We start from the raw sequence: 13,902 nt of genomic DNA, 5'->3' as shown, positions 1-13,902 counted from the left end.
CTAGGTTTCTGCTCCTTGCCTATAAAGCCGGAAGGGTGAGAGTCTTGTGTGGTGCCATGTCTTCTTGTGCGGTGCCATGTCTGTGGTGCCTAATATGTAGTGCACTCAGGAGATGAATATTTACTACATGCATGAACAAATGAAATGAATTCTGTTTATGGTTGAAGGTCCGGAAGTCTGCGCCTATGGGCAGTTTTACCCAAGCTTGACTTTTTCATCCCGAAACCCACACTTGTTTGCATATTTGACTCTGTACATAGTGGAAAGAAAGTTCACTCAGAATTTTTACATAGATAGAAGAAGCACTGTATGTTGGCATTTTGTCGTTAGTTTTTGTCATGTTCAAGAGTCACATTTCACCCTGGACACCAGCCAGAGGCATCTCATTCAGCCTCTTTGAAGGGTAGCAATGCTTGGCAGCCGCTAGCGTGCTCCAGTTGTTTTCTGCTCCCAATGCTCATCCGTCAGCACAGAACACACCAGCTCCACTTGTCCTTGAGCTAAGACAAAACTGTTTCTTCTTGCCTTCCCCTGCCCGTATTTAGTGGTCAGCCTGCTCCATCTTCTCCCTTCCCTACTATGCTTCTCTTTCTGTTAAAAAAAAAAAAAGCAGTGCGTATATTTCTAGCTCAGTATGATCAGTTCTTAGAAAACCAATTTCTCAAGCTTGCATGTAAAACCAAAAGCTATGCTCAAACATGGACATGCTTCTAATAATTGAGCAGCTTCCTGTGGGATGGCTACAATCAGGGCAAGGATTTAAACCTGACCTCTAGACGGAAGTGGGTGTGAGATGCCTGAGAGGTGTGAGCGGCGATGCCTCACTGCTGTGAACAAATTCTAGTATGATCTTAGTAGGGACGGACATTCCTAACAGATCAGACCTTTGGCCACATCCCAGGATAGGTCCTACTTCAAGAGTTTTCTGTGTAGATGAGGGATAAAGTGGAAAATCCAGCTACACCTCTGGATCCAGTGTATGTAAGCACAGCTGTTCTAGTCTACTTAATAGATTGGGTGGGAGGATTTTTCTTTGCTTTCTAGGACTTTTGTCCCTAAAGAATTAAAGAATTATACCTTAAAAACTCTTATGGAAAGCTAAGCCACTGGGAGGATTATTTATTGTTTTGTTTTTGTTTCTTTTGTTCTCTTTTTTTCTGTCATAGTAAACAGTTTCTGTAAGTAGTATTTTGTAGGGCATAGACAGAAATGTTTTCTTGGGCAGCAGCATCTTCGTCAAACTACTGCTTACACATTTCATGTCTCTACTTTCAGATCAGTAAAATCAATTATTGGGAGAGCACTTGCCTTGTTAAGGCTATCTTCATTTGTTGTTTGTTTGTTTTTATCAGAGGTCCTTATTTCCTAAGGCCTAGGACAAGAGGGTCTCTTTCAGGGTCCTAGTCTTCAGTTTTGTGGCTTCTGTGGTCTCTGCTCTGTTAGAGCCTCGCCCCTCACAAATTTCTTGTCTGGACTTTCATGTCTCACTGGGCTCACACTCAGGCCTGAGATCACCTGATATCTCCCTGTGCTACTTACCCTGGCTGCTTCCACTGGGGTGAGCCCTCCACTCACGTATAAGCATCAGGAATGAAGGGAGATGAAATGGCTGCTGTTAGAACATCTGGCATCAGTCTCTGATTTATAAAGGAAATGACTTTAGAAGAAACATCTTGATGAGGGAAGATGACGAGGCCCCAAAGGCCCGGCCTTGGCAGAGCTGCTCTGTGTGAGTCAAGGGGAAATGTTTATTGGTTGTTCAGAGAGTGAGGGGGACTTGTGCTTTAATAAAAGGGGAGGGAGGAGGTGGGACAGAGCATCCCCGAACAGGAAAAGCCATAGCACAGCTGTACGCTGAGGTCTCCAAGCCTTCTCTGAAGTGTCCTGTGCTGATACATGCTGACATGGAGAAACGTGTGGGTGGGGTAAACTTAAAAAATGGGTGTGTTAGCAACTTGATTGATGCAGTACACGGGACAGATGATATTCATGTTGTAACCATCCTGGCAGGGATGGCCTTGGGGCAGGGGCATGATCACTGGATCTCTTCATTTGTTCTTCTACCAAGCCTGTCCACACTGAGTAAATCTCTTTCCTCTGTTTTTAATGATGACTTCTCTAATTGTTTCTTAAGGACCCTAGCCAAGCCTAGCTTGTTAGTGCTGCCAAGACCCAGGCTCTGCCCATAACTACTCTAGGGACAATGTGACCGGGAGCCCTGGAACGGAAGGAGGCTCTGAACCTGTAACCCCACGAAAATGTTTCGAAGGCTCAAGAGTTAATAGACTGAGCCAACTTTTCCTACATCTCAAGGGCAGTGAGTCTCTGGACTACATCTTGGTAATCCTCGACAGTTCTTATCAATTCATACTGGGCCCCATAAGTACATGTCAGATTTACAAATTTACAAATAATATCTGTCATTTTAAGATTTAAGATTTGGGGCTAAATGAGAAGGCTCAGCAGGTTACGGTATTTTCTGTGCACGTCTGACTATCTTAGACAATGTGCATAGCTAGAGAAATATTAAAAACCAAGGTAAAAGAACACATTTGGGTCAGGTGTGATACAGGTGTGAAAACAGACTGATCATTGGCATGCAGCTTCTTTGTAGGAGGAGGACCGTGTAGGTGAGTCCTCAGCTCCAACACTGTATGAGTCAGCTATGGTTTCCACTCTGCTAATCCTAGTACTTGGGAGGCAGAGGCAAAAACATCAGAGGTTCCAGGTCATCTTCCAGTACACATTGAATTCAGGCCAGCCTACACTACAAACAGAAGGGACAACAAAACACCTGTCCTGGAGCAACCAATAGCTTATTTACCTTGTAACCGACGCCACACATAGCTCACCAGCTTTGAACATACCTAGTTTACAATAGTTCATAGTAGGAAACATGGTAACAAGTATACAGTGATAACTTCCCCCCAAATCCAGGCCCTTCCACATGCTATACAAGCACTGTACCACTGAGCCACATCCTTTGCCTTTGCTATTTTGAGACCATGCAGACAAAGCTGTCCTTTAACTCACTATCTAGCCCAGACTGGCCCAAATCTCAGGCTCCTTCAACCTCTACCTTCTGAATGCTAAAATTACAGATGTGTACAGATTTTTTTTTCATTAGACATGGGAAAGTTTATTAAGCCAGGCATGGCGGCAAATCTCAAGAGGCTGAGATAGAAGACTACAAGCTTGAGGCCTTCCTTTCAAACATAATGCCAAATAAAGTTTGTTTGTTTGTTTGAGGGTACTCTAGGCTAGAGTTTGACAGAGAAACAGAACTAGTGCTTCATAGATATAGATAGATAGGTAGATACATAGTGAGTGGATATAGATAGATGATAGCTTAGATAGATGATATAGATTGATGATAGATAAATAGATATAGATAAATGAAAAATATAGATAGGAGATAGATAGTAGATTGATATAGATAGATAGCAGAGAGATTGATGATAGATGACAGATAGATGATAGAGAATTGTGATAGAGGAGGTAGATGGATAAATAGATGGGTGCATGTGTGTGCACATACACGCGCACATACACATACACACACAGGAATTCTCTCTTTCATGTTCTTCTTTCTGTGGACTGGCTGGGCTGGAGGCAACAGCACTCAGAACCACTTTAAGACTTGGCAGTCTCCATCAGCCCAGGTATCTGGTTACCTGGAGGAGGCCCTGTGTACCAACCTGCCTACCTGCGTTGAACTAACTGTTCATGAGTAAGGAAAGAGATATATATGTTCCATGTGCAGCAAATGCACCTTGGCAAGTATAGTTCTCTTTAAGAGTCATTCCACACTTCTTTTAGCTAAGTATCTAAAACCATTCAGAAAGCCCCCAAGTACCTAGTCTTACCAGTAAACAGTAAGTCTTAACTCAGGAGCTCTGTCTCCCCTGGCATTCTGAGAAGCAGAAGCCCCAAATTACTTCCAGCTGAAATGGAAAACAAACAAAACAAAACAGAAACACATCTATGGCAGGCAGAGTAGGCTTTGCCTTAAAGATGTTTGTCCCTTAATCAGTAGAGCCTTTAAACCCATACCGTATTAACATAACACGCAGATATAGATGAGGGTATTGCTGTCACATGGAAGATTGTCCTGTGTCATCTATATGTACTCGAACGCATCACAAGGAAAAGCTGGAAAAGGAAGCAAGCAGAAGGCAGGTCACAGAGATGAGATGGGAAAATTCAACTCAATATCGCTGACTTGGAAGGGACCCTGAACACAGGGACATAGGTAGTCTCTAGAAGCCAGATAAGAACAAGCCCAGGGAATCTCCCTAGAGCCTAAAGCTGATGACGTAGTTTAACTCAGTGAGTCTCACATCAGGTTTTTGACCCACAAGACTGTTAAATAATAAAATTGTATTCTTTAAGGCTATGACTGTTATGGCAACAATAGAAAATAGTGTGCCACTCGCATAAGATACTAAAAAAACTAAAGTTTATCTGTGAAGTCGAGACAAGAGCAAGCCTTACTGGTGATTCCAGATGTCCAGAGGTCAGAATCACATTACTACCGGGCCCATCTCAGGAAGCTTTTCAGTTCCTTCTCAGCGCTCTGGCAAGTGCTCACATAGCAGAGGATGTTAGCTCCAGAGGAACTAAAGCACCCCCCATGTCTCTGGAGGACGATGCTCTTCAGCCTTGGGTGTCTGCCTCGATAATACTGTGGTCAGGCCCTTGGGCAAGCAACACAATTAAGATTTTGTTTCCTTCTAAATCATCCTCCTCCTCTACAGTTGAAATGTGGCTAGCTGCTTCATCTCCCAATTAGTGTCATCCCTTTAATTCACACCAAGCAAAACAGTTGGAAAATAAAACCGCATGGCCCAGTCAGGGGGAAGGCAGGGATGGGAGAAAGAGCCCACAGTTAGGAACCCACTGGGATGAAGGAAAGGCTCCTAGGCGCAGCTCTCCCCCAGCTTGCCCATGCACTGTGCTTGGTCTTTCATTAACCTTGGGGAGGATGCTCTCTGTGTGGTGTGTGGAGGTGGTAAGATCTAATAACTGTAGTGTGGAGTCTAAGCTCCTGCTCTTAAGGGCTCACAGAGCAGCTTAGGACTTTGGTGAGTTCATAGGTCACTTATGAGTGGAGAGCCAGATGTCTCTGAGTATTTATTATTCTCAGAGTAATTAATAGCATTTTCCTTGCTATGGTTATAAAAGTTTGAAAGATCAAATGTGTGTGCCTTTCTCTAGCTTTCTTGCCATCTAGTGTACGCGAATCCTGTAGCAGAGATCAGCCTTATGCTGAGTCGGGGACCCAGAAGTATTTCTGAGTCATTTGTTTAAATAAAGGTGAGAAAGTTCTTGCTGTAACAAGAAATAAGAAAATCATTATAGAAATCCCTCTGAAGGGAGCATATATTACTGTTACTTATTTTTACTTAAAGTCATTTATTTATTTGAGTTTACCTTACTTTATAATCATTTTCATTTCTGATTCGTTAGCTACTTCTCAACACCTGTTACTTAAACATTTCTCCCATCCAGTTCATTGAGTCAGTGGGAAAAAAAGAAGATAGGGTTTTATATCAAAATAAATATGTAGATAGAAACAAAGCAAAAACTGGCTAATGCAAAAACAAACAAACAAACAAACAAAAGAAAACACTCACAGATTCTCTGGAGAAATATGTACTAGCTGGGCCACTAGAAATCTGAATTTATCTGTTCCATGAAACTGGAAAGTGAAACTATGTCCCACTGTTTGCTGTTCATATCATGTACCTCCAGGGGCCATAGCCCACTTCCTAGCCATGAAACTGTGTAGTGAGTACCTTGGTGATAAGTCTGTCAGAGAGAAAGGGGACATGGATTGTGACAACAGCGCTGTGTCACAGATCTTGCAGAGACAGTCAGGGCAAACCACAGCACGTCCCAGAGGGACATATGACTCCACAGACTTGCTAAGGAAAGAACAATTCGTAAGTGACTTTGCCATGGCAACTGCTGGTCATGAGCTGACTAGGTCAATGTAATTTTCCTGCATAAAGAAGGTTCCTAGTACACATGTTTTTGTTTTTGTTTTTTCTTATTTCCAGGGCCTGAATGTGTCAGTTTCCAGCAGACAGGTGTAGCTTGCCTTTGTTGAGACAAACAGCAGACTTCCATGTGGTCATTTGTGTTCCAACTGTCCACTGCTCAGCAAGTGAGTCGCTTTTCTCTGCTCTGCCCCTCTGGAGCTTAATGCTCTTCACAAATGCCTGTGCTTAGATGCCTCTGAAAGAATGCCTTAAAAGTAGGTACCTCCTGGCCTTTTAACTTTGGTATCTAAACAGTAAGAGAAAACATGACACACTTCGAAAACTGAAATAGGCTGAAAATTGTATGTGGACTAAATCTTCCATGACATGATTTGATCAAATAGGCTTTGATAACCTTACTCAGTATCATGTTAAATCTAAAGCAGAGCAATAAAAACTTACATGTAGTATTTATACAACTCATCCCCACCCCCACCAAAAGGAAAAAAAAAAAAATGTCTGGTGGCTCCAGCAAACATGGCAGCTGCCTTAGAACTAACCACACCATGTTTTGTTATGATCCAGAGCTTCCCAGTTCTGACCCACTTTTCTCTTGAACATCTTTCCTGGCAGGATTAAAACAGACAGAAGGACCTGTGGCTTCCCCCAAACCAACACTTTTAGTCGGGTAGGGCATCACCCCATAGTGGGGTTTGAGATACATGAGGAAGGACTTTCCTCCTGTGAGAGGAAATGAGAGAGTGTTCATGCCTAAAATCCTCGGCCCACTTTGGAAAAAAGTACATACCCAGCTGAGGACATAGCTGACATCTGTGTACGGCCCTCCTGATCCTGTCTCTTTGGAAAGTCCATCTAAAGACAAGTGTGATTGATCACAGACCTGATGTTTCAGTCAGCTTTGTGCAACTCTAATAGGGCACCAAATCACAGAAGGACGCTGTTTGGTCTGGGTGTGGAGAGATGGCCCAGCCGGGAAGAGCACTTGCTGCTTCCCAGACATTGATCAGTTTCCAGCACCCACTTCCAGGAACCCATAACTGCCCTAAGTTGAGCAGCAAGGGATTTGACACCCTCTTCCAGCCTCTGCAGGCATCAGCACACTTACACATACACACAAATAAAAATAACAAACATACATCTTAAAAAATGGTGACTTCACAGCTTTATAGGCTCAAGTTTGAATGGAGTAAGAGCTGCTCCCCCACCTCCCAGCTGATGTTCATAGCACAGGAGGAATAGCAATGATAGGCATGCATACTAGGACCAAGAGGTTACACCTCTAACCACAAGGAGAGAAGGCACCGGGTGGGCCATAGTCCTGTCCCAACAACTTTGTAAGATCACACCCTTACTGGACCAAGAACTTCCCACGGGACCCCACCTAGAGAGGGAACAGGGACACTCCACTTGGATGTTACAGGTCAAGTGCTTTTGAGAATATGCTGAGTTGTGTATCTGCAACAGAAGAGGTGTAGGGGCCCCCTCCACTGCAGCCAGTCAGAGCACTCATGGCTTCAGCACCCCCACACCCCAATTCCTTAAGATGCTGGATCACAAAACAGGGAACCAACACTAGGCATTAGGCACTGTTCTAGGTGCTGAAGGACCTCTCTCTACGTGTGATCTAACCCAGGGTACAAATGAAGGCTATGGTAAGTAAAGACCACCCAAGTGCTGGCACCAAGATGCTGTTCCAGCGGGTCAGACACGGCTTCTTAGAGGAAGGAGCATTTAAGCTGAGACTTAAAGTCACACTAAAAACAAATAAAGAAGGGTTGGTACATTTGTCAGTCACAAGTGTTTGTTGTATGCCCGTTACGTGCTAAGCACTGCTTAGGTACTTGATTGACTTTGGGAAAGCAGAGAAAGATCTTTGCATGGGCATCAACTGCCTAACTGGTAGAAGAAACTAGCACTCAAAGAGCGTCTGTGTGTGTGTGTGTGTGTGTGTGTGTGTGTGTGTGTGTGTGTGTTGATGATGACACAGGAGTTATGAGATAGTAAGTTATGTAATGTGTTCAGAGGAGTAAAGTATTTTATACATATAAAATACAGGGAGCATGATTTCAGTCAGAGGGGTGTCACTGACCAGATAGCCTCTGAGCAGACACTTGGAGGAGTTAGCTGTGTGCATCAGCTGTGAAAGGGAGACAGCACAAAGCCCCTCAGTTGGAACATGACTGACACGTGTCTAAAGAACAAGAATGTGGCCTGTGTTTGGACAAGAAGCCAAAAACAGCGCTGAAGGTCAGATCTCCCGGGCCTCGTAGGCCACTGGGAGCATTATTTGTTTTCTCTCTAAATACAATGAGTATGTGTTGGGGGAACTCCTGTGGGGTTTTGGGGTAAGGGATGATATGATGCAGCTTGGGTATTAATAGGCTCACTTGACTGCCCTGTGGAGAGCAGCTGTCAGTGACATGAGTCAAAGACAGAGTGACCTAGGTGTGAGATGAGCTAGGCACTGAGGCAAGGCTGCCTCTCATTGTGCACTCTCCACAGCCTATGTGCTGTCTTCACTCCACCCTGCCATAAGTCTTTCACACAGCCTTTGTTTTTCCAGTGGGACAGCTCAGGCACCATACTCCAGTGTCCATGTGATACCTGCCTTATAGACCACAGAGGCCGTGCTGTCTATGACAGTTGATGGGCTGGCTGATGATGGGACAGAAGCCAGGAGGCATGGCACTATGGGAAATACAGCCTGTGCAATGAACCTAGAAACAAATGTTTCTGGGAAAAATATCTATGTCAGTGTCCTTTTTATAGAAGCTAACACAGCAGAGCCCTCCCAGGTTTGATGTTGGTTGTGGAAGTGTCTGGATTCTGAGGTCTCTGAAATCTTACCTCAGGCTGCTATGCACTGCCTCTCTGCTAAGGAGACAGCAGAGAGCTTCACACTGTTCTCAAATGGAATAGAGTTTCCCCAATGTAAGTGTTAGTCACCACATAGTTTCAAGATATGTTGAGATACAAAGAAAGGAAAGAAGGAAAGGAGGAAGGAAAGAAGGGAGGAAGGAAGGAGGGAGGAAAGAAGGAAGGAAGGAAGGAGAAAGAGAAAGAATTCTTGGGACCTAGAGAGAGGGCTCAGGGCTTAAGCCCTTGTATATATTGCTGAGGACTGGTATGTAATTCTCAGCACTCCTTTGGTGGCTCACAACCACCCATAGCTCCAGTTCCAGAGAATCCCATGCCCTCTTCTAACTCCACATGTACCAAGCACATATGCATGTCTGTAAAATTTTATATGTATGTGTGTATGTGTGTGTGTGTGTGTATACAGGTAAAAAGCTCATTCACATAAAATGAAAATTGTTTTAAAACATAAAAAAAAATTCCTAGAGATCCAGAGAACCATGAGTATAAATCACTATATAACAAATAGATGGTTGGGAGATGCCTTTGGAAAAGCAGATATTTATGTTTCAGTGAACACATTTGCTTTTCTCGTTTGGTGTTGTACAAGAAGTTATTGGTCAAAACCTGTAGGGATACTGTTTCCCTGGTGTTTAGAATATTAGAAACTTTAATGTTTCTCTGAAGTATTTGTGTTGGAATCAATAAAATTGGATTTTTCAACTTCAAGCTTTACTACGACCCCTTTGGCTTGAATGTGATGCTTTTTATCTTCTAAAAGTATATAGTTATTGATCAAGATAAAATTTATGTAGTGAAGCTCTTTGCTTTGTGGCAGGATGGGACAAGTGTAATAATAGCTAAGGCTTGTATTCTTCTTCAGAGAAGCCAGAGCATCATTGTAAATTAAGACCCAGAATCCAGTGGGTGCAACCTGTCCGTAGCAGCCCAGACTCCTAAGAACCACATGGTGAACACAGCCAGAGTCTCTGGAGGGCAGGGGGAGGGGGTAGTAGTCAGAACGGTCTAAGAATAAGGAGCTGCCTCCCAGCTGGGTTCCAGTCATCTGCCGATCCTGAGTCAGGGAAAGAGAGGCCAGCAGTGCTTGGGGGCCACGCTACTGCTGCCCTTACTGACCTTGAAGTTCGGATGCACGTGCTGGAGCTAGCGTACACTGTAGGTTGTTTACTCCTCTTCCATGTAAGTCGGACTCTTTCCCTAGACTGCTCAGTTTCAGTGATAGAATCAGGACACGACTTGGGAACTTTTGTAGTCTGTGTTATCTATCAAGAATACAAATAAAGAAGTAGCTATGTTTCCATCAGAGTGGAGACAAATTGAGAGGAAGGGACGGGATTGGTGAATAAGAAATGAGGCTGTATTGAAGTCGAGGGCCCATGTACCTAACTGCCAATGAAGGGCTGTGTTTAGTTCATTTTCACCTTCACTGAAAAGAGGAAGATACAAAGATGATACCAATCCATACATGCCCATCCATTCTCTACTGAGTAATAAGTCAGTGGGAGAGCACTTGCCTAGCATGCAAAAGGCCTTGGGTTCAATCTTAGCACTTGAAAAAAGCCCAGTATAGTGGTTTACACCAGCACTCCTGAAGCTGATGGAAGAGTATTGCCACAAGTTTGAGGCCAGCCTGGGCTACATAGTGATTTCTTGGCTGGCTAGGGCTGCCTAATGAGATTCTATCTGAAATCAAACACATGACAGTAATGATTCAAAAAAAATTTTTTTTGCTGTAATTCTGTGACAGTAATGAGGGCAAAGGCCACATCTTCTTGTGGCAGCCAGAGATATACATACTATCGTGTAACCTCCTCAGCCCATGGTGGCAAGCTGTCCAAGCTCCTTAAAGCAACGGCTTTCAGCAAAGGGCTTTGCTTCTAGGCTGTCCAAATTGCTGTGCAAAGTGTGCTTCCTAAATTAGCCTCACCCAACTTGCTCCTTTTGGTAAGCTTCTTAAAGCACCTCTTGAAATAGGATGTTCTGTGCTTCTTTGAAATCCGGTGTGACTAACTTAGCAGAAGCACTGCTCAAAGAGAGGGCAGGAGTGAATCAATGCGCTTTAGGGGTGCAGAACTGTGCAGGAGCTTCACTGACCACATTATAGCTGACCCATGAATCATGACAGGGCAGATTTACTCTCTGCCTTAAGATGGCAGAGTCCATAGTATGCTTGAAGCCATACAAAGTGTCAGGGCTGGCCTTCTTATATAGCGGTGGGCCTAGACTGGCCATCCTCACCCAATCCTATGACTGCCTTTGCTTCCTGCCCAACTCCTGGACTGTGTTGTGAGGGTTTGTTAAGCAAGGAAGAGCTGTGCTGGGTTCAGAATAAAGACAGTCTGAGGCCACACCTCAAAGGTACAATGTTGAACTCTGGTGTCTCCAACTAGAATATTTCTAAGTGACTACATGCTATATAAGTTTGAAATTTTGGTTCTTCTTTTTCTTTTTCTTTTCTTTCTTTTTAATTTCCCTCAGTGTTAGGAATAGAATCCAAGGCCAATAGACCTGCGGTGACCTGATATTCAGGGAGTGGGAGGAGTGTGTGTGGGGGGGTAATACCTAGAAGGGGGCTCCTTTTCCTTCTTAAAGGAGAAGAGGGGGAGGAGTGGGGAGGGGGAGCTTCTGCATGAGGAGGACCTAGGAGGAGAGGGGGAGCTGATATTGGGATGTAAAATGAATGAATAAATAAATAATCCAAGGCCAAGAATAGAGTCCAATTCTGCCTTCTAGGCATTGAGCTATACCCCCAGCCCAGTGAACAAGGGCTCCTTTGTCACTGATGCCAGAATAAAGACGTGCCAGTGGCTCTCTTCTTTAATCTCCTAGCTGCTGCTGCTGACATTGTTTTAAGGAAACCCTGGATTCCTGTACCAGGGATTTTTACTTAGAGAGACAGTCCTGGTTCAGCTTAAGATTTCTGGACTTTCTGATGGTGCAAAACACGACACCTATTCAGTAGAAACTGTTTATATTTTGATCTCTGCTCTTTCCCTGGGCCAGTGACATTGTTCGGCAATGGCAGGAAGAAGCTGCAGCTCACGGCTAGCCACAGTCACAAGAGGAAACAGTTGGCCCTCTACATGTAGCATGTTGCTGAGCTGGCACATTCAGTATGTTAGGGGTATCCAATGCCTTCTTTAATGACAGTGGCTTTAATGTAGGATGTATTTATCAGGATACAGCTCCATTAAGAGGGCCCATCTGTACATCAATAAATGTGACTTACGGAGTGATGAGGCAAAGTTTAGTTGTCAGCAGGTTCCCTTTGCCTACAGCTATAGTTATACTGAGGTGTGGCTGATCCCTGTCACCTTCCAGACCCACAGTGCCTTGCAAACCTCACTCTGGTCTTATAGCCAGGGGAGAGGAGAAGGGTGACTTAGGGAAGGAAGAAAAGTAACGGGATTCAAAATAAGACACTTCCTTGCTACTTTTGTTGACTATGGACAGGAACGTTAATCCATGCAGCCAAGGTTGGCTTTATGTGCATGCGCCATTGGAGAATCTGCCTGGCTGAACACTAAGGTGGCTTGGAGGGGCAAGGTAGTTCATCTGGAAAACACCAGCCTCACAGCCAGATCCCCCAGATGGTGGATCCCAGCATGAGTTTTCACAGTGCCGTGTGGCCTGAGGATAGTTACTTGACACCTTAGACCCTCAGATTTTTTTTTTCACCCGAGGCAAACATAAAATAACACACAGAGAGGACTGCCAGAAGATTCAGCAAAAGGAGGAGGCATGGGAGCCACCTGGAGAGTTCAGCAGTTTCTGACCAAGCTACACATAGCTTACCTCACGACCCAAACGTGCTCCCTGCTGTTTACTCAAATGCTAAAAGCAAATGGCCAGACAAACACTGATACGAGAATGCTTACATTCACAATTGCCCAGACTTGGAAGCAGCTAAGACACTTCAGTAACCGAATGGAAGAAACCATTGTACACCTATATTATGTTATTCAGTAACCAAAGAAACAAAGAGTTAGGAAGCTATGAAAAGACACTGAGGGTATTGACTGCACATTGATTGGTACGAGAAGCCAGCCCGAAAGGGCTACCCACTGTGACCCTCAACTGAGTGACTCTTGTGCTGATGTTTCATTGCTATGACAACGCCAGAAACCAGGGGGAAAGGTCAGGGGAATGGGTTCCTTGGATCCCAATTTCAGAAGATTCAACCCATGGTTGATTGTCCCCATTGCTTTGAGTCTGAGGCAAGGCTGAAGCATCATGGAGGTGTGAGTGTGGGGCGGAGGTTGCTTACTTCATGGCATCCAGGAAGGGACAAGACACATTCTTCATATACCGGCCCCTTATTTCCTCCCGTCAGTGCACTGAGCCATGAAGTCAGACCTCAGAGAACCCAATCACTTCCCCCAAACTACCTATTTCTGATCTCTGCTACATGCAAAGTGAAGTGCTCAATGCACGAACTTCCTGGAGGAATGCCTCACATGAAAAACTGTGGCAGCGGCATTCTGGGAAAAGCAAAACAATAGAAATACTAGGTGCCAACACCTGGAGTAACTGGGACCAGCAGGACCAGGCACACGGGAACTCTACCAGCCTAGTGGCTCAGGTTCCTTCCAGGCTCTCTAGGCTGCTGTCCTGAGCAGACCTTGGGTGCATGCTCCACAGCCAGTCCTACAACACCCAGAGGAAGCTGCACTCCTAGGTGCTCTAACAAGCCCAGGGTCACAGGATCCCAGGATCACAGGATCACAGAGACAGCTTGACTCTGAGGAGTTCTGACACAACCAGGATCACAGGAAGGACAGGCTCCAGTAAGATTTAGCAAGGGCGGGTAGCACTAGAGATAACTAGATGGCAAGGGGCAAGGGTAAGAAAATAAACAACACAAACCAAGGTTACTTGGCATCATCAGAACCCAATTCTCCCACCATAGCAAGTCCTAGACACACCATTACACTGGAAAAAGCAAGATTCATATATAAAATCACTTCTCATGGTGATGATACAGGACCTTAAGAAAGACATAAATAGCACCCTCAAAGAA

General features: G+C 44.5%; 1 protein-coding gene and 2 long non-coding RNA genes across 4 annotated transcripts in view; 2 read left to right on the top strand and 1 right to left on the bottom strand.

The window, feature by feature from the left end:
- Positions 1–7,140, top strand: part of LOC116075747 — a 99,949-nt gene extending 92,809 nt beyond the window's left edge. The window contains exons 2-3 of the long non-coding RNA XR_004112707.1: positions 6,063–6,169; positions 6,618–7,140. This is a non-coding gene — a long non-coding RNA (uncharacterized LOC116075747). The remainder of the gene's footprint in view (positions 1–6,062; positions 6,170–6,617) is intronic.
- The window catches only part of Cradd (CASP2 and RIPK1 domain containing adaptor with death domain), a 161,874-nt gene that overhangs the window by 115,574 nt on the left and 32,398 nt on the right, over positions 1–13,902 (top strand). The gene's annotated exons all lie outside the window — the stretch shown is intronic.
- On the bottom strand, positions 319–5,819 carry LOC116075746. Of its 2 annotated transcripts, none has more exons than XR_004112706.1 (4): positions 5,637–5,819; positions 4,495–4,697; positions 4,054–4,152; positions 319–591 (listed from the first exon to the last, which is right to left on the bottom strand). It is a non-coding gene; the product is annotated as an uncharacterized LOC116075746 (long non-coding RNA). The 2 variants fall into 2 exon arrangements; XR_004112705.1 differs by lacking the exon at positions 319–591 and adding an exon at positions 1,624–1,725.

Source organism: Mastomys coucha, unplaced genomic scaffold (genome assembly GCF_008632895.1).
Source record: "Mastomys coucha isolate ucsf_1 unplaced genomic scaffold, UCSF_Mcou_1 pScaffold4, whole genome shotgun sequence".
Taxonomy (NCBI): domain Eukaryota; kingdom Metazoa; phylum Chordata; class Mammalia; order Rodentia; family Muridae; genus Mastomys; species Mastomys coucha.
The sequence above is the reverse complement of the archived record's forward strand: the minus strand, read 5'-3'. Positions and strand labels throughout refer to the sequence as shown.